The sequence below is a fragment of the Canis lupus genome, chromosome 19, assembly GCF_048164855.1.
Source record: "Canis lupus baileyi chromosome 19, mCanLup2.hap1, whole genome shotgun sequence".
NCBI classification, from domain to species: Eukaryota; Metazoa; Chordata; class Mammalia; order Carnivora; family Canidae; genus Canis; species Canis lupus.
The window spans coordinates 17,729,315-17,753,221 of NC_132856.1; the positions used below are offsets into that span (position 1 = coordinate 17,729,315).

The window sequence follows — 23,907 nt, forward strand, 5'->3', positions numbered from 1 at the left end:
TTTAGAAAGATAAACTATAAGAGAGTTTAAGATTGTTTCTAGAATGATCTTCAAATGGTCTTCAGTACTTAGAAAATAAATCCACAAGATGTATGTATGTAGTAAGAAGAAATGATTAATAAATAACAGAAAAATGTCATAAATCTAAAAAATTATTTTTTATATTTATTTATTATTATTATTTTAAAGATTTCCTTTATTTATTCATGACAGACAGAGAGAGAGAGAGGGGCAGAGACACAGGCAGAGGGAGAAGCAGGCTCCCTGCAGGGAGCCCAATGCGGGACTTGATCCTGGGTCTCCAGGATCACGCCCTGGGCTGAAGGCAGCGCTAAACCGCTGAGCCACCCAGCCTGCCCCAATCTAAAAAATTATTGATAAAATATTAGGAGAAGTTTAAATACAAAGTGAAAAAAAAAATAGAAACATGGACATTGGAAAAATGTCTTGGAAGAAATTTAAGCAAGCCATTGTCCAGTTTGTGAAAAGCAAGATATTTTATCTTTAGCTTTATTAGAAAGTATAAAGTTTTATTTTATGTTAAAATATTTCTGTTCACTAAAATGTAATAGAATATCTAATTTTAAGGTAGTAAATATTGGAAAAAAGGAATATAGAATGCTTAACAAATTCAATAAAAGAGAGCAAACAATAAATGCAATAAAATAAACTATTGAAAATATCTCTGGGAAGTGGGATTAGAAATACATGGAAAGTTATTAGTTTTTTGTTTTACTATTTTTCCGATAAGTTCACATCTTTTTGTTTCCAAATTCATACATTACTTTTTTAGGATATTAAAATTTTAATTTAAAAAATAGAAAAATAAAACTGTTAACAGGGAAAAAATGCACAAGTATTTTGTGATGGTTTTCTTTGGTAAAAGTAATTATGGCTTATTCTTTTCTTCTGTTTTTTAGTATGTTGTTTTTATAGTCAGAAAATTAAATAAACAATTTTTTCTTGATCAGCTCTGATTGGTACATGCAGAACTATCATTTCTATTTTTAGGCTATGTGAATCTGAGGATCAGCATCTCCAAATCTTGTCACAAGATTCCCTGAGCTCCATTTTCATATCTAACTATAATTTACACCTCCAAATTAAATTCTCTACTAACTACCCATTATATTTGATTAGATGATGATTATAATTCTCATTTTTTCATTGTTTAATATTATTTTTTCCCAATTAATCCCAAGGCTCATAAGCAAAATATTTTAATAGTAACACTAATATAAAAATGATCAAGCAACTAATATAAAGTGTGCTTATTAATTTCAACTCTTTCTTCCAAGATACTTCTCACATGTTAACCTATTTGTTCCTCTTGCTATTACTATTAAGTCAGTTCTACTATTATCCCCATAATGGATGGGAAATTGAAGTGTAAGAGCCTAAGTTACTTGCTTAAGACCACAGAGCTATTTTGTGCCAAATGTAGAGAAAAGCAATAGCTGATATGTGGCCCTTTATCACAAGAGGCCTGTCTCCAGAATCTTGGTGTTACTATATACACACTCAAGAGGATGGAACTTCTTTTACTAGTAAGATAATTTGTTTTGTACTTCACTAGATACATGACTCACTCATGGCTTCTTAAAAAAAAAAAAAATTCTCAAGGGCAACTCTGGTGGCTCAGTGGTTTGGCGCCACCTTCAGCCCAGGGCATGATCCTGGAGACCCGGGATCAAGTCCCACATCAGGCTCCCTGCATGGAGCCTGCTTCTCCCTCTGCCTGCATCTCTGCCTCTGTCTCTCAATGTGTCTCTCATGAATAAATAAATAAAATCTTAAAAGAAAAAAAATCTCAATATCAGTAATTCCATTCATGTATTCATTTAATTCGAAGCTTGTTATGTATAAATTTTATACCCACTTTACTGTCATAAAATATTTGAGACTCTTGATTTTGATTCATGTTACTAGGACCCAAATTCACCCTAAATTTCCTCAAGATTCCTTGCAAGATAGTTAAGTAGGCCATAGATTTCATTATTAAAGACTGACAGGTGAGTGTTAAGAATAAAAAAATATATATATATAATAATAATTATAATAGATAATAGAATAATAAGAATGCCCAATGGCTCTGCTTTTTTCTCTTCCCTAGTATGTCCTGTATTATACCTCTATATCTTCATCACAAGTATTTAGTACTAGAATATATAGTACATATTCAATTATGACTAGAATAGTCCTTGTCAATATGAATAATGGGAATAATTTCGCTTTCTAATGAAATTTCTATTTAAAATAATTCTCCAAAACTGAAAGATGTTTATTTAAAAATATATGTTAATTCCTGTCTTGTTCTACAGAAACAACAAAAAGAAAGAAAAACAAGTAAAAAAACTTTGTCTTTAATAAAAATGTATGTGAATACAACCCCAAAACATAGATCTGAAGCACATTTCCATTGCTGCCAAATACCAAAAAAAACAACAACAACAACAACAACAAAAAAAACATAAAACGAAAACAAAAACATGGACCTACATGAAGTGAGTAAGTGCAGGCATATAGGAAAGCTGACAAGAACTTTCTCCTTCATTTACTTTTAGGAGGATACAGATTGCTCCCAAGTCTGCTAGGTTATACTCCCTGCCCCAATACATGCACAGCTTCCCCGATTATCAACATCCCCATCACAGTGTACATGGATCTACAACTTGTTATTTTCAACAAAGCTACACTAATACATCACTATTACCCAAAATCCATAGTTCATACCAAGGTTATTCTATGGGTTTAGACAAATACATACTGACATGTAACTACCATGACACTATCACACAGGGTTGTTTCAGTGCCCTAAACATCTTCTGTTTTCTCTATTCATCTTTCATGTATACATTTTTATGTATAAAAAGAAGATAAAAGGGAAAAAAGCTAAGAGAAACACAGTTGAAAAATGAGATCAGCCACAGTTTTAACATAATGCTTAGGCAATTATTCTTATACAGATTAAATTTCTCTAAAACATAATCTTTCTGTGTATATTTTTAAAAAGAAGATCAAAGTGAATTGAAAAAGTTTAAAATCAAAATTAAATTTGGATAAAATGATAGATGTGGAAGACAGACAAATGAGATCCATCATGCTCATAACTGGTGATCCTAAAAAAAAAAAAAAAGGAACAAGCGATATAATAACAATAAAAAATCAAATATGGAAAGTAACAACAACAAAATTGAATTAAAAATCTCAAATCAATGTAGTACACCATATTCAAGCAAAGTGGAAGAAAACTGGCTAATTCTAGGATATATTATGGCAAAAGAAACCCAACAAAAAAACAACCCGAAGAATCATTTGGACACACATCAGAAAGCAGCAACTTTTATTTAAGGATGGAAATTTCAGACATATCTAGTAACCAATGGGCAGTAACATTCAGTATGGGAAGAGTCTCCAGTATTGTTTACAAATATTTACAGGCTTTTAAAGGGAAAGATATGTGTGGTTCAAAAAGATTAATGTGTCTTCCATGTATAAGGCAAAAGAAGAAAATGTTCTATGTAGGCACACAGAAAATATAGCATCTATGACTATCTCTTTGGTGAATGGGTACTGGTTAAGAGTGAAATCCAACAATCCAAGAAATAATTCAAAACTAAGAATATAGGAATGATGAATTGAATAGTAAGTAATTGGTAAGGACTAATGTTTTTCAAATTCCAAATAAGTCGGAGACTGTGTGAATTAAGCCAAAATGTAAATACTATAAATCCCAATAATGTAAAACTGATACTATAACTGAAGTTCAAGTGGCATATATAACACAGATAAACATAAAGTACATGTGTTAATGTCTGTAAGTATCATAACAAAGACTTACAAGAGATTGTTTAATATTTTAACATGCATCCTAAAAATGATGACTTCAAACTACTAATATTTTCTTAATTTTTTTCCTAACTTGTGTTGTTTTTATGGACCTAATATCTCCTTTAGAAAAAAAAATACATGAAATTTAGCAATTTTTTCAGTTTCATATTAGCCTTTTTTTCTATTTAATCCAAATCTAAAATAAATTCAATTCTTTTTTTAAAGAATAGGGTAAGATCATATTCTTTTAAAAGAATATCTTTCTATCTATCTATCTATCTATCTATCTATCTATCTATCATCTGTCTCTGATCACATTATCTAAATACTTATTTGCCAAAAACAAACAAAAACGTACATAAGAATTCTTCTGAAGTCTCTCCCTTTCATTTTCTTATTTGGATTTAGGCATAGGATATTTACAAATATGATGATTGTTTTTTTATAGGTGACAAGATTTCTTTTTTGAACTTTTATGTTTAGCTTAAGTTATTTTTAAGGAGTATAGCTTATGCTACTGCATTCTACTTATGATATTAAATACATAAGTGAAAAATAAATATCTCATAATCCTCCCCCTTCTACAAAAATAATCAAAAAGGTACAAACTTACTTTCATATTACTGAGTATTTTAATTTGTCAAAAACACAAAAGTACACAAACAACTTAATACACCTCACATTCTTTTCATGAGATAATTGATTTTTTTTGTCTAAGCTTAAACCAAATATATATTAATTCTCCAAATGACAATGTGAATTTGTTTTCATTAGGGAAAGTTACATGGAGAATACTAAACAAACTCTTCTAGCACTTCACTAGAAATGTTCAAAGGAAGTAATACAGTTTATAAATGACACACTTTTTGGCCAAGATGTGATAAGTTATGCATTTATATAACCTCATAGAAAGACTTCTAAAAATTGCAGATTTATATATTTGAAATCTCTAGATTGCATACCCATGATAGTGCTTTAAAAAAAATCACTGAAGCATCAAAGATGAAATGACTGTGTGTTCCTGTTTGTTATACAAATCAGGTCAGTATTTTGTGTGTGCATGTTTTTTGTGTGTGAATTTTTGTAGGTTCACACGTGTGTGGGGGGCTGGGGCATGGGAGAGTGTGCTTAAGTATCTTACCTTATAAAATACAATGCGCATAAATTGATGAAACCTTCTATAACAATAAAGATAAACCCATCACAGGTAAATGAAGACTGTTCAAAACTAGAAATTCAATAGGCAACATATGGCTCTGTCTCATAAACATTTTTTAAAAAACGTTGCCACTGTAGGTAAGATTATGAATACCTCATATTCCAAATTGCTTCTGTGTAATTCTACTGTTCTCCCTATTTTCTTTCTCAGTATAACTTCTGTTTAGTCATTCTGTGAATATTTCTCAGAGGACATAGTCAGGATGCTGATTATTTAAACATAAGTAGTTTTCAACTGGAGAAGCAAGAACTATGAATTCCAATTTCTCCCCAAACCCCCAAAGTTGACAGTATTCCATTAACATAATGGGCTGTACGTAGCTAATCTCAGAGCTCGTATAAGTTTTGTTCCCAAGTCATCAACTTCTGAAACTTTTCATAAAGTATTACAGGTACCTAATACTGACAAGCTTAACTATTGTAAATGGAAACTCCAGAAGCTATTTTCTGGAAGCTGGCGGAGAAGCAAAATGCCAGACAAAATTTGGTGGGGTCATGTGACCTCCAGTCTTGCATTGCTCCCCTCACCAAATCCCTCCCCCAGGAAACTTTTTATAACCATTCCTTTAAATCATCCGACGGACACTGCAAATCCCACCCCTCTGCCCTTTGATGAAAAAAAATTAGCAATAACATTTTCTCATTTGCCGTTACAGAAAGGGCGTGAAGCCATCTGAAACTACCAGAATTAGCACTGTCATCCCGTCTTGCCCATTAGTTTTACTGCAGCAAAGACTAGTGAAACACTGAAAAATGTACCTGTAGTCTCTCTTTCCCTGGTTTGATCCTAAGCTCCCCAGAATACAGATTCAATACATTTTCTCTCACAAGGAATAAATGCATTTTAAGCATCAACATCATAGAAACATAGCATAAATAAAGCAGTGACTTCTCCCCCCAAACCCAGCTTTTACCTGTTATGCTAATACAAAGACATTGAAAGGAAGAAAAACTGCAGCTTGCCCAGCAAAATTCTCATTGCAGCAGACAGCACAATTTTGTACTTACAGATCTTACCAGGGAAATGTCTCGGGATCTTTACAATTTTTCTGCAGAACTCTGTTTCAAGCTCTCAGCCAGGCATGCTGTGCATCCAGGCAGAACCAAGCCGTATGGAATGTCTATGCAGCTGGGAGATAATGGGACTCTTTTTCCCAGCTGGGACTGCAAGCCTTTTATCCACTGAGTATTGCGTGGCTCTTCTCTGGTCTTAAGCATGAAATACGCTCCCCTCCTGCTGCATTCCTGACGGAACCTAGACAATTAGTTCTTGAGGCACATGTGCAAATCTCCCGTTTGGAATATTCAAGAGGAAAATTCTCCCTATATTGAAAAATCAGCTCTATCTTCACCATCCTTCACAGAATCAGAGAGAGCTGAGAGCAGCTGCCATTCCAGTGGCATGAAAGATTAAATTCATCCTCCCCTTTCTTTGACTGGAGATAGTCACTCCTGTTGGGTCATCAGAAAAATCTCTCTTATTGAAAACTGGGTCAGGCTAACTATTTATCAGGTTTCCGAAGTCATTTATTGTCTTCTTCTGGTTTCACTGCATTGTCATTTGCAAGCAAAGATTAAGTCAGTTAAGGGTCTGCACTGATTAAGACTGTGTTCCAATGTAAGTCAGCTTTCTGAAGCATGCCAGTAACTCCTGCTACTAGTCAGGGCAAAGAGAAAAGGGAAATAAAATCAAAGGGTCTTATATGCACTGTCACTAAATCCTTTCTAAATCATATTTTTAAAATATGTGCGTGAGGATTCTGAAAAATGAGAAGTGTGTAAAGAAAGTGGAGTCAAGTCCAAAAGAGTATTCCTGCTTCCCTAGGTAACATATTTATAATCTCCAGAGGCCAAGAACAAGTGTTCATGTGCCTGAAAACAAGTCTGTAAGGGGAAGAATGCTGTTTGTGCCTCACACCCCACCCTCCAACTAAACTTTTAATATGTTTGGATCCTATCACTGGTTCAGAAGGGACTAATTTCTTACTGAAAAAACAAAACAAAACAACAAGCTAACAATAACAAAAAGCTAACAATAGGAGAAAAAGCTGTATATACACAGAGACATCAACACATACAAACATGGCTATAGCATGATGGAATAATAGCGTGGACTTATTTTCATGTTGTAAGGAAAAGAAATTACACTCTCAGCATCTTAAAGTAAATGGATACTGCGAGAGTAAATCCACAAATAAAATGTGAATAAATCAAAAGATAACTCTCAGAGTAAATCCACAAATAAAATGTGAATAAATCAAAAGATATCTCTCAGACTTCGTTTGCTTTTATCTGATGAGCCAGAAGGTTTCTATGGCTACATTTTAGGACTATATTCTATGGATTTCCATGATTACATCCTTCTGTAACTATATCAGTCATATGCCTCATTTCTACGCAGGGTCTGACCACCATCATGGGAAGCTTGAGAGAGGAATTACTGCCTCTTAGCACTAGGTGAACTCAAAATGAGTTCCAATTCATGAAAAGGCAAATGGAGTGAATTATTTTAAGTCATGATATTTGTCCTAATTGAATGCCTGATTTTTTAAATTAAAAGCATCTCTGCCTCTTTCAAAATAAAAATATTATTTATTTAAAACAATGCCAAAATGCTGAATTTTTCTATTGAGGTATGAGAAAAATAGTCACCATGTAGTGGGTTTTTTCCTTGAAGAGGAATTCATTCAATTTAAAAGATACTCCTTGGGCACCTGCGTGGCTCAATTGGTTGGGCATCTGCCTTGAGCTGAGATCATGATCTCAGCTTCCTGGGATTGAGCTCCCACATGGGACTCCCTGCTCAGTGAGTGTCTGTTTGTCCCTCCCTCTCTGACCCTTCTCCCCACTTGAGCTCTATCTGTCTTAAATAAATAAAATCTTAAAAAGTAAAATAAAAGACATTCAATTAGTTAAATCTTCAAAACTTCTACCCCATATTTCAGGACAGAGGATGGCTTTGCTGCCCTTTTCACTGATAAGAAAATAAGAATCTAAAGAGACCTTCAGGAGCTCCCACCACTGCAGCTAGTCATATGTGTGCACCTATACTCATAAACTCTGCCTTCATTCTCTCTGCTCTGGTAAACCACACTCCCTCCATGGGCCAACCTCTCCGCTGTGCTCCAGTCACCATGCTCTCTTACATACTCAACAGATTGCTTCAGGTATGTTGTTCTTTCTTCAGAACAACAGTTTCCCTTTCTCTTCTGTATCACACAGAATAGAGGTTTGCTGTTATTTTGTCCATCTTAAAAATCAACAACCTTTCTGATTTCATATCTTCCTCCAGCTACCATTTCATTTCCTGCTTCTTTTTACAATAAAACATCTTAAAATAATTGGCTCTACTCATTGTTTCCAAATAATCCCTTCTCATTCTATCATGAATGCAATTTAATTTTTTTTTTTTTGTCTCCCTTCCCTTACTCACTAGCAGCTCCTTCTCAGAAACTTCTGTTGGTACCTTCTCTTAACCTTTAATCACCGTAGGGCAATGGGATGTGTGTCAAGCTTCTAAATTAAGATCTATACACTAAAAACTACAAAGAATTACTGAAATAAATAAAATAAAACCTAAGTAAATGAAGAAACATACCATGTTCATGGACCAGAAAACTCCATATTTTTAAGAGGTTATCTCCAAATAGGTCTTTAGATTTGAAATAATTCCAACCAAAGTCCTAGAAGGTTTTCTTGGGTCAATTATCAAGTGATGCTAAAATTTATATGAAAATGAAACCAAGGAAATAAAAATATATATGGAAATGGAGAAAAGTAAAATCAAAATGATAACAAAGTTGAAAGAGTTATACTTGGATTTTACCATTCACTACTAATTAAAACTGATCAAGTTAGTATGGTGTTGGCAATGTAAGTCAATAGAATATTATACAATGTCTAAAATAGAACTGCACTCATAGGGTCAATTGATTTTAGACAACAGTGTCAAGATAATTCAATGATAAAAGCACCATATTTCAAGAAATGATGCCTAAACAAATGAATATTCACTTGGAATAAATTAACTTTGAACCTTACCTCACACCATACACGCAGAAAATAGCTCAAAATTGATCACAAATGTAAAAGTAAAACTGTAAAACTCCTAGAAGAAAATATACAAGATCTTGGAATAGGCAAAGATTTGTTAAGACACATACTCACACATACACATTCACATACAAAACCATAAAACCTAAGAAGGAAAAAAAAATAGAAATATTGGGCTTCACTAAAGTGAAAAATGGCTGATCTTTGAAATACATCATTGAGGTATTTTTTTTTACAGCTTAATAACAAGACAAACAACCAGTTAAAATAATTTTAAATGAACAGACAATTCATCAAAGATATCTGTATGGCATTTAAATGCAGGACTTAATCCCAGGACCCCAGGAACACAACCTGAGCCGAAGGCAGATGCTTAATCACTGAGCGACCCAGATGCCCCAATGATGATGATTTTGAGAGGTAACTTCTACAACCAAAACATGTGGTAGTTAATGTTTTAAGTACTTTATGTTGGTAATCTATTTAATCCTCACAACAACCTGATTAGCATTATATTATTTTTTTCCACGTCCAACAAACAAGGAAAGTGAAGCACACTGAACAAGTTAACCAAGTTGTCCAGGAGCATCCAAACAGGAAATGGAGGAGGGATGAACCCCAAGCAGTCTGGATGAAAAATCTATAATAATATTGATTTTATTATTCAAATCTTAATATTCTTTATATTTTGTTTGCTTGGCATGTTAAATTCTGTGAGAGACATAGTAAACATTTCTTATAAATATTTTTTAAATCAAGTAATCTTAATTTTAGAGAAGCTTTAGCACTATATATTTTGCTACTATATTGCTTAATGGATCAGGGGTGAGTATATATATGTGTGTGTATACATCTATAGGACTATATATATCTTACTATATATAAATACATAATGAACTATATATATACACACACACACATATATATAACTATACACATGATTGCATCTTTATGAACTTATAAAATCTTTAGGAATTTATAAAAATACGTTTATATCGCTTAGAATTTTCTTTGGAATTCCTGCTCTCTCTCTGGTTTGCATTTCCTTATATATTTGTACATCAACAAAACTTTTTTTTCTGCCATTTTGTTTTAGGTATCCTTTTCATAATTGTTATGCAGCTAGATTTTTTAAGCTCAATGTGACTTTATATTTTTGATAGGGCACCTTAGTACACTTGCATTTAGTATGGCAGCTGACATTTCTATTAAAATGTCTTTATTTCCTCTCACTTTTGCTGAAGTATGGAGTGAGGAGTCTCCTGAGGTACAAGGAATCTTCACATGTCCACAGGGTCTGGGAGGCATTGAAACCAATGGTTCAGTCTGTACCCAGTACAGTGGGATGGCATTCCACAGGACCCCCAACATCAGGCACAGGCAGACAGGTGTAGAGCCTCTCAAGGGATCCAATCACAGAATTCCTTCAGCAGTGAAACCAACTTCAGGAAGCTATGAAACACTGTTTTTTGTTTTTTTGTTTTTCCCCTGCAGGCCTCCAGGATAATCTGCCTTCATGGCTGCTATTTCTCCTGCTTCCCTGCTAGCAGGAAATTCACTTCCCAATACTTAACCTTAAAATACTTAGGCTCCTCTCACCCAACAATTCTTGAAGTGCCCCCTCTCGAATTTTATAAACTTCAAGTCTCACTAAATCTTGATCTACTTCTGCCTCTTACAGGCAAAAAATATGAACAATAACTATGACTTGTATATAATTGCCTTACTGTGAAGACACCTCTAATAACATTTTTTTTCTTTGAAGGAATTAAAAGAAAAGTTAACACATAATGCTTTATTGAACTTACACAATCATTTAAAAATTATATCATTTACCAACACAGTCTATATTTTGTTGGTATTATCGTTGTCAGATGTTTCAGAAGTTTTCTGTATTCAGATATACAACTATTCTGAATAACTCATGTTTAAAACATATATTTTATGAGATCTTTTTCCCCTGCCCACCATAGATGATTCCTCTAATATCACTAAATTACTAACAATTTTATATAGTTTCCTGAGCACTTCCTGTGGGGGAGATACTAACTCTAAAATCTCACTTGATTCTTATAACAACCTTATGAGGCAGGTACTATCATCTTTGTTTTACAAGCACCTGAGGTTTGGAAAGATTAAATAGTGTATCGAGATCACACAATCAGTAAAAGGCCAAACAGATTCCAATGCAGGTCCACTTACTTTGCAAATCTATCTTTTAAGCCTCTCTGCCAGGAGCTCTTGGCCATATTCATTGGCATATCAAATGGAAGGCAAAAATAGCTGCTATAACTTTTATGGTTTATTCTACTCTCAAAGACATAATTAAAGGTTTCTCTTGAATACAGTGTTTTAAGACATAACTTCACAGACTTTGAAAATCAACTAGATAGTTAAGCTCTGAAAAGGACAGAAGTATTAAATGGTCTCAAGATATTTAAATTATTTTTTTCCCTCCCCTTTTCCACTTTGGTAAGGGAGTAGTAGAGATTAGTGTCAGGAAGGGAAATCTGCTATCTGTATTTACTTTCCCTCAGGAAAAAACACAGTGAAAAATGGGTGATAACAATTTTTTTAGTCTTTAGCTCCAACACAAAATTTTCTTTTCACTTTAGACCACATATGTATAGATGTTACAGATATTCAAAAATTCACTTCCCTCTGGAAAAAAAATCCATAACATTCTGTAATGAAATGTATTACTTTTCAAAGTGATAATAGTGAGACACATGTATTCTCCTACCACATGTTAAGAAGAACATATATTTTACAAAGCTATTGCAATAATCCAGCTTGAGTTCCTTGATGATATTCATATAAAAATAGAAGAATTGTTTACACAACAATATCATACAATGGGGAGCAGGAGCTGGCATCTTGTGACATGAATTGTTTTGCTTCAACCATAGAAGGACACTGCAAAATCCTTTCATGGAACTGCCTGCCACCTGCTGCTTCCAATACTGAATTTTAATGAGCTCCAATGCTTTGCAACACTCTCATTTCAGAAGTATTATTTATCATAAGACCCATTGTGATCTTTCTAAATTATAAGGTAAATTGTTTTGGGCCCCAGTGAAAATAAATGTATTTCATTAATATGGCTCCTCTTCTACTGTAATTTTTTTTAACACAAAACATTGAGAGATTTTTCCATGTATAATAATTATTGTATTCTATTACCTAGACACAGTAAAGACATCATACAACATAAGTTCTAAAATCTGGATTTTCATCAAGAGTTTAGTGGCTGCAACAAATTTCTGCCTTTCCCATTCTTGTCCTTCATTTCTAAAATATACAACAATTGCACTACATTTTAATGGTAGCTAAACAGATAACATGAGTTTCATGAGATTTTTCCATTAAATAGAATTTACCTATCAGCCCACTGGCATTATTATCAGAGATTCAGTACAGTTTTTTTTTTCCTTTCACACACAATATACTGTTATTTCTTTCAAAATCATATAGTAGATCAATATCAGCTTCAATCTTTTACCCTTCCATGTATATATACTTTTGCCATTGCTTTATTGTTGATGGAGTATACTTTCCTGCCCTTTGATTTTGAACTTGACACATGAATTACTTGGATCAACAGGATGTGAATTGAATCAATGTGCTGGCTGGCTATAGGTTTAGCTTTTAAGTACCCTTATGTGTTTCTGTTTACCTTCTTGTTCCTTTGGTATTGCCATAGAAAAACATGTTTTGACTATTTGCAGTCCAAGGAGAATGAATGATACTTGGAGCAGAGCCACGTTAGCTATCCACACAACTGTGTAATAAGAAAGCTGCCCAGCACAATGCAACCTAGATGAGCTAAACAAACCTCAGCTATCTTGCAGACATGACAGATAAAATTGACTTTAGTATTTTAAGCCACTGAATATCGGGGTGATTTGTCATTCAATAATAGCTAGTGAACACAGTTACTGTTATTTATTAAAACCAAGTGAACAAAGGCTGGATTCTGTTTAGGGTAGAGTCGGAGACAAGGACTTTCTGTCTTTTGTCATGTAGGAGTTATTTATTTGAAAATGTGACCTATGAGTGAGGGATAGGGAGAGTTAAAAAGAGAGAAAAAGCCAATAAAGGTGCTGAGTTTTCTAACACTAGGCATGAATGACTATTCAATACTTTGGGGACATCTCAGAGTTGACCATATCAAACACCTCTCAGGGATAGCTACCTAGACAGAGCATGGGGAAGCATTTTTCTTCTGGCTCTCATATGCAGTGATAAGACAACCATACACTTGATCATGTAGAATTGGACAACTGTGACAGTGAAAAAAGAAAATGTTAATAGCAATGCTGGCACAACTGATATAACTCAGATCTATCCTGGGCTAATGAGGATATGGTACTCTACACATTGGTGCAAGAAAGTTCTGGGAGAAACTAATGCTCCTACACATGTATGGTACACACACACATGAGTGCCAATCAAGTTTGTGTGGGCCCTTAATACCATGAAATCAGAGAAACTGCTGAATAGAGATGAGACAAAACAGAGATGAAAGACCGTCGGGTCACATCTGTGTTAGGCTATATGAAACATTGGCTTCGATATTTGGTCAGGCTGAAAAGATTTGAAATTGGGCAGAAAAAAGGCATCAGACTTAGTTCCCACTTTGAATCACTCAGAGCTATTAAAAACCTTCAAGTCCAATTGGCAACAAAGTCAGCTTCTGGATTCAGCCAGACAAATTCCCTACAATAAGTTTTAATTTATTTGTTTGTTTGTTTTTAAGATTTATTTAGCTACTTGGGGTGGGGGAGAGCAGAGGGAGACAGAAGGAGAGAGCAGACTCTGCTGAGTGTGGAGCCTGGCATGGAGCTTGATCTCTTGACCCTGAGATCATGACCTGAACCCAAACCAAGAATCAGAGGCTTAGCCAACTGTGCCACTCAGGTGCACCCTGCTTTTTAAAAAGATTTTATTTTATTTAGAGACAGAGAAAGAGACACCAGGGGTGATGGAGAGAGAGAGACAGAGACAGAGACAGAGACAGACAGAGAGAGACAATGACAATCTCAAGCAGAATCTATGCAGAGCACAAACCTGACACAAGGCCTGATTTAACCATTTAACCAGCTGAGCCACCCAGGCTCCCCTCCCTGCAATGACTTAAAGTCAAGGGGCTTAGTGAAAAATATCTCTGCCCCACTGAAGCTCATCTTGAGACCATAACTGGTATCCACAATCTCATCTTGTATCACCAAATCTAGATTTCCCTCATCCTCAACTAGCAGTTTGGCTGTTTGTCTGTTCAGGTAACCCAGAGCTTCTTTCCTGGGGAGGTTGCACCCTTAGATCCCTTGCCCTAGTGAAACATTGCTGGACTTGCTTTTTCACAACTATTAGTTTTCACATAAAACCCAGGAAGTATTCCAATGAATAGTCAGCATTACAGATATACTCCTCCAAGACCCCAATATATAGCAGCAATGTTGCTTCTAATGACCTTAAGGTAATTGTGCATGATGGTAAAAAGAAAACCAGTTGTAGTACTCCCTTTCATTTCTTGGATCCATATACTCCACTCAGTGTGGGCACCACCCTATATCAAATGCACTTTTGGTATACATATCACATCCTAGATGATTGGGCTCTAATTCTACAGGTTTGTTCCTGGAAATGTCAAATTAGCTGAGTCTTGAACAGTTTATTCCATCATTATATTTGGCTAGTTGTCCCAACACATGGTACAAGTGTTGAAAATCCTATTGTCATTCACCCAAGGTCACTCATCCTGATATAAAATGGATCCTTTGGGCTTAAGCAATGATATATAGGATACCATAATGGTAGATTAGGCATTCTCTAAGTCCTCAAAGGGTAGTGCTGGCAAAAGAACCATAGGCAGGGAAGGAAAAGTTATATCCTGGGTAACTTTCAATTCTGATAAGAATAAATTGCTATTTCCCAGGACGGATGATGTCCATTATAATCAACTTGCCAACAAGTGAGTACCTGGACTTCTTGAGGAATAGTACCATATTGAGAAGCCATGATTTGGTCTCTATTGCCAGTAGACTAAGCAGTCAGCAGTGACAGTAGCTAGTCATCTATATGTGGAGGCAGTTCATGTTGAATTTATGCATAAAACCATCCATAAGGCCATGGCTACTCAATCCATGGCTCATTGCACTAAGACTTAGGTGATCAAGGAGAGGGAGTGACTGACATTCAGCAACAAGCTATTCTCTTCATTTTAGTGGTTAGGCATCTCTTTGCAGTGGATGACCCTGTTGGGCATTAATATGAGGCACAAACAAGTGCACACATTATGCTCATTCCTTTAAGTCCATCACCATGACTCTTTGTTTCTTGCATCTGATTTTCTATGCTTGTTCTTTACAGACTCTCTACTAGTAGGCAAACCATTCACTATTGCTCAGGAGTCCATGTATATTCATAACTAAGGGCCCTTTTTGATGGGTCCTCCAGAAAGATTCTCATTTACCCCTTTGTTTAGAGCCACCCTGTAATGGATAAAATGGGACAGCAGTCCATTTTTGATTCACACCAATCTCTCACACCAACTGAATTGTTATGTGTACATGAAGTATGTTTTTCCTCTTCTTTCAGTTAGTATTTCTAGTTACAATATATGTTGGTTGGAAAATATAGAACATGTACAAAGTAATGTGTTTCTTCACTAATGATAGGGAGTAAATAGTGAAATAAATCATCCTATGTTAGAAGGGATGTCTCAGGATGCCACAGCTATTTAGAAACCTAAAGACGTCAGTGTAGCAGTCTCAAAATCTTTGTAGGTTTATCTCCCATCATATGACATATTTATTTATCTTACTAGGACATCTCAGTTACCTTTCTTGCTGACCAGATCAATCAGGATAATCTCAGTATAGTGCACCAGTGTGGTATTCTGCATAATTGCAAGATGATTAAGGTAATGGCAGACTTTAACATGAGAACAATGTAAGAGAATTAACATAGCCTATAACGAGACAGTGAATATATACTACTATCCTTCACATGAAAAGACAATAAACTTTTGCTTCCTTTTGCCAATGCAGATTGAGAAAAGCATGTTCACTAGACCCATATTAACATTCTAAATGTCAGATACTGTACTGATGTGCTCCAGTAAGGAGAATACATTTAGCTTAGCTCAGCAGTACACCTGCAAATGTACACAACAGTCCCAAGAATTGGGAAGTCCTAACATTCTAATCTATGTGTTACCTTATTGCTGTTGTTGCTAAAAGAACTACATAGGTTAATTAAATGGAAATATGATAGGACTACCATTACTACATCCTTTAAGTCTTTGACAGTGATGCTAATTTCTACAGTTCTTCGTGGGATGCGGTATTCCTTTAGGTTTGTTATTTTTGCCACAATGCAGGGTTAAGTAAGAGCATAGAGGGTGCTTACACTATGGCTCTTTCTACCATAATGCCTCCTCTGCTACAGGATGGTCCATATGTACACTGGGCTTGGATCGATTTTTTTTTAACCTAGCTTCCAAAGCCCACACTCTAGCTAGAGGACTTCATGGCTTGCCATGTACCCAAGTATGAGTTTAGAGTTCATATCTAAGAAATCTCAATAATTCTGGACATTGTCCTTCCCAGAGCACAATTATTCTGGTAACCAGCCACTGTCCTCTTTAAGAATTAAAAGCAAATTTACTGTGGACAATTGCAATCCCATGATAAGTTCTTCCTGCTTGACTTTCAATCAATGAGCCTTGGGTTAAGATTGACATCTAGAAATTTAGATCTTATAAACACAGTGGCTTTTTCATTTTGACCTTTGACATAAAAAACATGGGGTTACTTTTTAATGTTAAAAGTCCAGTGATTCCTTCTTTTGACTGCCAATGCATTATATTTGAGAGTATACCATAATCTATCAGACATTGTCACTCATCTCCATAGTTTAGGAATTTTGACTGTCACCCAGGCTTGCTGCCAATTATAGTAATCGTATCCAACTTGCCTTTAAAAGTAAACTGCTGCCAAATAAAACTGCCATTTTACAATTTATTACTCCTATTGATACTAAGAAGCCCTGTTCTATTATATATAATATTGTCAAATCTAGTCTACAGGGGACAGCCACCACCAAAGGACCAGTGGCCTCATTGTTAGGGTGTTCTTTATTGCCTTAGTGAAGATTCTCCCCTTAGTCCTCCAAAGAAAATGATAAGGGAGAATGGGTTTTCCTGCACCACATTATGAATCTATTTTAACCTTCTAACTTTCTTGAGTCTTCTGACTCTTACCTCAATACGTGGCAAGACAATTTTATCACCTAAACTCTTTTACTAGATATATTCACATTTTATCACCTAACCTCTTTTACTAGCTATATTAACATGTCTAAGTTTCCAGGAGCTATCAAAAAGAGCATTAATCATTGATTCCAGATGTCCTTCCCAGAACATTGAGGAGGGATTCACAGATAAGTACTCCTGTGACAATTTATTCTCCCCTTATATATGCCCTGGGTCTTATCCTTGGTTCCCTTCAAAGCAGAACCAATTAGTTTACACTGCCTGGTTAAATCAGGAAGGTGAACTTGGAGAGGAGGTGAGGAATGGGGAAAGCAGAAAAAGGAGTCCATACAAGAGTGAATACACTGATGTTGTCTATGGGTAACTGTTTCCTCCATCCTTTTGGACTTTGAGACTTAGATCAGTCTTAGAATCATCTACCCATCAGCTCCTGACCCTTAATGCTCAAAGTTTGTCTCATGGTGGTATTAACTCCACTACATCCATATCTTCTGCATATGTGAATGCTGAAAAGGTACCCAGGGTTGTTCCACTGCCACAGGGTCATGGAAGCCTTGGAGCAGAAGATGAAGGGCATACTATGCAAACTTAAGCAAACCCCATCAAATAGCAACTGCATGAATCTGGTCAAAGACTGCACATAATCAGAGGACACAGGGGCAGGGGATGAAGCTGAAAAGATATGAAGTAATGTCCAGGAATGATCTGATAGATAATGTTCTGAGAAATAAAAGGGATGAAATAAATTTGTTGTAATTTTTATTATTTAGTTTCATTTTTTAAGTAATTTCAGTACTGTCAAATGTACAAGGTTAGTATAGACTTATTTTGTATTTTGTTAATGGCTACATTCTGCTCTTCCTCACATTCAGCTGTACCTCCCAGAACAATTTTAACTTTATGGTCTCTGTTATTTTGAATTTCAGTTTCCAAATTCTATGTTTATTTCATAAATAAGTATTTATAGTCCTAAGTTTGGTTACATAACTTTAGACAATATCTTCTGACTTCTTATAATACAAGTATTTGTCACCTAATATTACTTTTTCCATCTTGAGTATTTTGGTAATCTTATTATTTTTAGATATTCTATTAATTACCTTTTAATCTGTGAATAGAACACTTAATCCTCTCATTGTCTCATCAAATTAGAAAGTATTTCCACACACTATGAAATATAAAAAAATATTAGTATTCCTATCCTTCTCTTCACACTTCTCCAACACTAAGCAACTCTCTTCTTCTTTAAGTTAGTATTTCTAGTTACAATATATGTTGGTTGGAAAATATAGAACATGTACAAAGTAATGTGTTTCTTCACTGATGATAGGGAGTAAATGGTGAAATAAATCATCCTATGTTAGAAGGGATGTCTTTCCCTTCAATTTGTCAACTGTGGCAAGATTCTTTTTTGGTTCAGTAAGCACAAATAAGGTTTCTGTTACAGTTTTTTTTTTAATTATTATTATTGATTTGAAATACTGAAACCATTAGCAGCATTTTAACTATTTTGGATTTACTTTTCTTCCCTGTGGTTCCAACGTCCATTACTTTCCAGTTATTTGATGGAAACTATTTCTGGAGTCATATTCAGATAAATTCCTTTATTTTCTTAATTCATCAATTGCTTAGGATCATGCTACATTTCATTATACTTTATAATGGAAACTTGGATGCCCTGAGTGTTTTTGTGATTTTCTTATTGCTTTTATTTTTTCTTCTCTCAACAAGAATATTGTTCAAAATATTGGTTACCAGTTAGCCATCATTTTTAAGCTTCATACTCATTCTTTCATTTGATAGACTCCATTCCATTTTTTAAAAGACATTCAACTTAGATCTATGTAGAATTGTCTTTATTAACAATTAACATAGACCCTGCCTGGACATCACCCTGTAGCTTATTTTCACTGTACTTTTAAGTTAACTCCATTTGTTCTTATACCTCACATCTCCTGTTTTTCACCTTCATTTTTGTCTGAACCCACATGTATCCTGTGAATCTTCTTGTCTGAGAAATATTTACTTTGGCATTAGTTCTTTGGCTGCTGTAGGATTTATAGTCAAAATAACTTTCCTACAAAATTTGAAAGTATTGTCTTCTAGAAATTGATTTTACTGATGCATTATCTGATGCCACCATGATATTCAATATTTTATAGATTATCTTTGTTTTTCCAGGAATTTTTAGCATGGTGTTTTGAGGTCTTATGATGGCATGTTTAGGTATATATTTTTATTTTTATTTTTTATTTTTTTAAGGATTGTATTTATTTATTCATGAGAGGCACAGAGAGAGAGAGAGGCAGAGACACAGGCAGAGAGAGAAGCAGGCTCTATGCAGGGAGCCCAATGTGGGACTTGCGTCAGTGACTCCAGGATCACACCCTGGGTGGAAGGTAGGTGCTAAACCACTGAGCCTCCCAGGAATCCCCTAGGTATATATTTTTAAAAATTCCCCTCACCAGATTAGATTATTTTTATCTTTATATATGTGTCTCTTATATCCTGGGGCATTATAGTTTATTATTTCTTGATAACTTCTCCTCCTTTTATTCTGCTCTTTATATATAACTATTATAATGGTTTTATGTTGCATTTCTTTGATCTTATATTTACCACATCTTTTACATCATACCATGTCTTTTTTATCCTTTTATGTTTTTTATCTCCAGTTATAGCACTTAATATTTTTGTGTTTGTGGGTATATTCTTAATTGCCTTTTTGATATCTTCAATTTTAATGATTTTTATTTCATAGCATAGCTTAAAATTTGACTTGATTGAGAAACTCACCTCCTCTTTGGAAGCATTATTCTTTTTCTCCATGATTCTAAATACACAGCACTTAATTCCTAATTCTAGAAAAATACTTTTATGGATTGAATTTTCCCTCTCCCCAATTCATATGTTGAAGCCTAACCCCAAATGTGAAAGTATCTGGAGATAGGGTCATTAAGAGGTAATTAATATTAAATAAGGGCATAAAGCCAAATCCAATACAACTGTGCTCTGTAAGAAGAGGAAGAGAGAGATCTTTTTCTCTCTCTGTCAGGTGAGATCACAGCAGGAAAGCAGTTGTCTATAAACCAGGAAAAGAGCCTTCACCAGAACCCAGCCATGGTGATACCCTGAACTTGGTCTTCCAGCCTCCAGGACTGAGAAAATAAATTTCTGTCGTTTAAATAATCAAATCTATGGTATTTTGTTATGGCATACTAAGCTGGTTAACATAAATACCTGCCTTTTTAAGTTTGTTTTTATCATGATAACAGCAAATAACATCCATTTATTGATGTGCAAAGCCACACCTTTCCTGATGAGTTTTTTGGTCCCAGAGAAAAAGGATAATCTTTCTGTCTATAATTACAGCATGAGTATACTTATTTGGTCAGTAATCACTAAATAGAATTTTTTTTGGATTGATTTTGTTGACCAAGTGTGATGAGTGATAGTTTTTTTAAGGCAAATCTTAAGACATGCTATAGTCAGTTGATGCAAGCTCATGCCATGGTGAGCATAAATAAACCTGGAAATTCACTTGCATAACATTATCCAAGCCTAGTGCAGGTTAGGCAGCTTACAAAAAGGTTATCTTACAAAAAGGCATTCAGAGACTAAGCTACTTCTATCTCTCAACTTTGCCACCTTACAGTTCTTTGTTTATACTTGTGCTGAGGACAGAGAGAGCTTCTTGAAAATACACCCATATGTTTTTGTCATGACCAGGACACATCAATTCTGTTCATTCTCCACCATAAAAATGAATCATCTGACTCTATCTAGATTCATGGGACCCAGGAAATGGATATTGGGTAAACAATAAACTGTTTATGCCAGGTGCCTTCTATAATATGTTGAGAGTTGAGTTTAATAATCATCATGTCTACTTTCTGAAGAATTTGCCAACAAATCTACAATAGTAGTGATTTATCAGCAAGTAAGAAGATCTTGTGATTTCACTTCCCTTTAAGTCAATTCTTATAAGTTTTAGTGTAATATATATATATATAAATATATATATACTCTATAATTAGTGAAAAATAATCTTACAGAACTTATCTAAAGTATCAGCTAATTAAATATAAAAAGGGAAGAAATAGCAGCAACTATAAATGTCTCTGTCATTGTATAGTAAGAACAAAATAACTGTCAAACACCTCATAGCTGTATCTTGCTTATCTAGTAGAGACATTATTCCTAGAAAAATTATATATTTAATTGTTCAATATATACAATACCATATGATATTTAATTGCTCAATATATCCAATACTATTCTTGACTATATTCAATAGTTAAGTGTGTGAAGTCATTTGGACAAATTAAACATAATTTAAAAGAATTTACTCTAAAGGAAAAATAACAAATTCCTTCAAGGTGGTTATCTAAATTAGTAGCTCACACTGCTGGCATTCATTAGACAATTATTCCATGTTTAATTTATCAGTTATGATAATATTTAATTAGTGATAAAATCTGAAAATTTCAAATTAACTTCTTAGCAAATGAAAAAAAATTAAATCAAGTTAACATGATTGGTAGAAAATAAACAAACTGATTTTGAAACCTGAAGTTCATAGAAGGCTTCCCTAATAATAAAATGTGTGAGTTAAGGTAAGAATGGGTAAGAATTAGGGGATCCCTGGGTGGCGCAGCAGTTTGGTGCCTGCCTTTGGCCCAGGGCGCGATCCCAGAGACCCGGGATAGAATCCCACATCGGGCTCCTGGTGCATGGAGCCTGCTTCTCCCTCCGCCTGTGTCTCTGCCTCTCTCTCTCTCTGTGGCTATCATAAATAAATAAAATTAAAAAAAAAAAGAATGGGTAAGAATTAAATATGGTAAAGGTAAAGAAAAATATGACCAGCAAATGGGACATATGGTGGGAACAAAGGTCCTATATCAGAAGGAAACCTACCTACTATTCAAAACACTAAAAGAAGGCAAGGCTGACTGAGAGGCAGCAAGGAGGGGAGAAAGGGTCAGATGAGGCTGGAATGGCTTTCTACATTTGGCATCCTCATACAATGCCAAATAAATACAATAATTATTCTCAATTTATCATTCACTCACACATTTCATCAGCATTGTTCCAGCAATTCATTATGATATAGATTTCTGAGGATAAGGAGACAAAAAGGAATTTTTGTTTATATGTTTGTTTGTTTTACCCTGAGGAGTTCACATCAAATCTTTTATATAGCAAACTCATTAATTTGCATGCCTACAAATTAGGCTCCGTGAATTCTATCTTGCATGATGTCCTTTCTGCTAACTGCTACTATGTCAGTGTGGCTCTCTGAGGTCACTCTACACAGACTGCTTTACAATCACCTTCCACGTGTCACTATAGAACAGTTGTGCTCATTGCTCACACTTTGGTACATCTTTCCCCTTTGGATCACCATAGGCCTAGCCTACATAAAGATGTCCAGTGAAGTAGAAATTTAGTAAATCATTTGGTATCTTCTTCTGCCTTTCTCTGGGGTCATTTCTTTTCTACCATGCAGCAACAGATTTGGGCATTCTTAGCCGCCCCCCCCCCCCCATGATATCTCAGGCCAATGAAATAAAAGGTACACATCAATATTTGGAGCTTATCTGTAATGGAATTGCAAGCTTTTTAACAAGAGAAGTCACTATCAGGAACGATGTGAGATTATTGGATATGTTTGAGGGAAATGGGGGAAAGGGTTAACTCTGAAGCTGTTTAAGCAACCTATGTTTTTTCTGGAGAGTTTCAGAAAAATAACCATGCATAAATGATAAACCATCATACAACTGTACCATCTTAAGCTGTCCACATTATTTTTTTTATTTATTCATGAGAGATTGAGAGGCAGAGACATAGGCAAAGAGAGAAGCAGGCTCCCTACAGGGAGCCTGATGTGGGTGGGACTCCATCCCTGGACCGGTGATCATGCCCTAAGCCAAAAGCAGATGCTCAACTGCTGAGCCACTCAGGCGTCCCTGTCCACAGTATCTTTATAGAAGTTTTGTAGGTAGTCAGTTTCCAATTTATTCACAGCATGTATTTCACAACGTTTTCTTTTAACAATCTATATTATAGAACAGATTGTTTTCCAAAATTCAGATTTGTGTGTGTGTGGTTGCTGTTGTTACTGCAACTTGACTGAATCTAGCAGCAGGTAAGTCAGCTACCTCTTAAATTGACTTTCTAAGGGAGAAAAACCTAAAAAAAGAAAAGAAAACTAAAATGGCAATAGGTTTGCATAGTTGTCCTTCTTAAGCTTGCAAAATGATCACTAAAATTTTTCTTTCTGAACACTGCAGGGCAGACATATCTATCAAGACATATATCCACCAGAGGCGTCTGAGTATCTCAGTCAATTAAGTGTCTGACTCGATTTCGGTTCAGGTCATGATCTCAGGATTGTAAGATCAAGACCATGTCAAGCTTCATGCTGGGCATGAAGCCTGCTTAAGGTTCTCTCTCTCCCTCTTTCACTGCTCCTCCATCCCTCTCTAATTAAAAAAAAAAATAAAAATAAAGACATCCATTCATCA

General features: G+C 34.9%; 1 protein-coding gene across 1 annotated transcript in view; it reads right to left on the minus strand.

Moving 5' to 3' along the window:
• The window catches only part of CNTN6 (contactin 6), a 271,711-nt gene extending 264,931 nt beyond the window's left edge, over nt 1-6,780 (minus strand). Inside the window, exon 1 of the mRNA XM_072785346.1 lies at nt 6,067-6,780. The gene's annotated coding sequence lies outside the window, so the exon portion shown is untranslated. The remainder of the gene's footprint in view (nt 1-6,066) is intronic.
• Between the last annotated feature and the right edge of the window lie 17,127 nt (nt 6,781-23,907).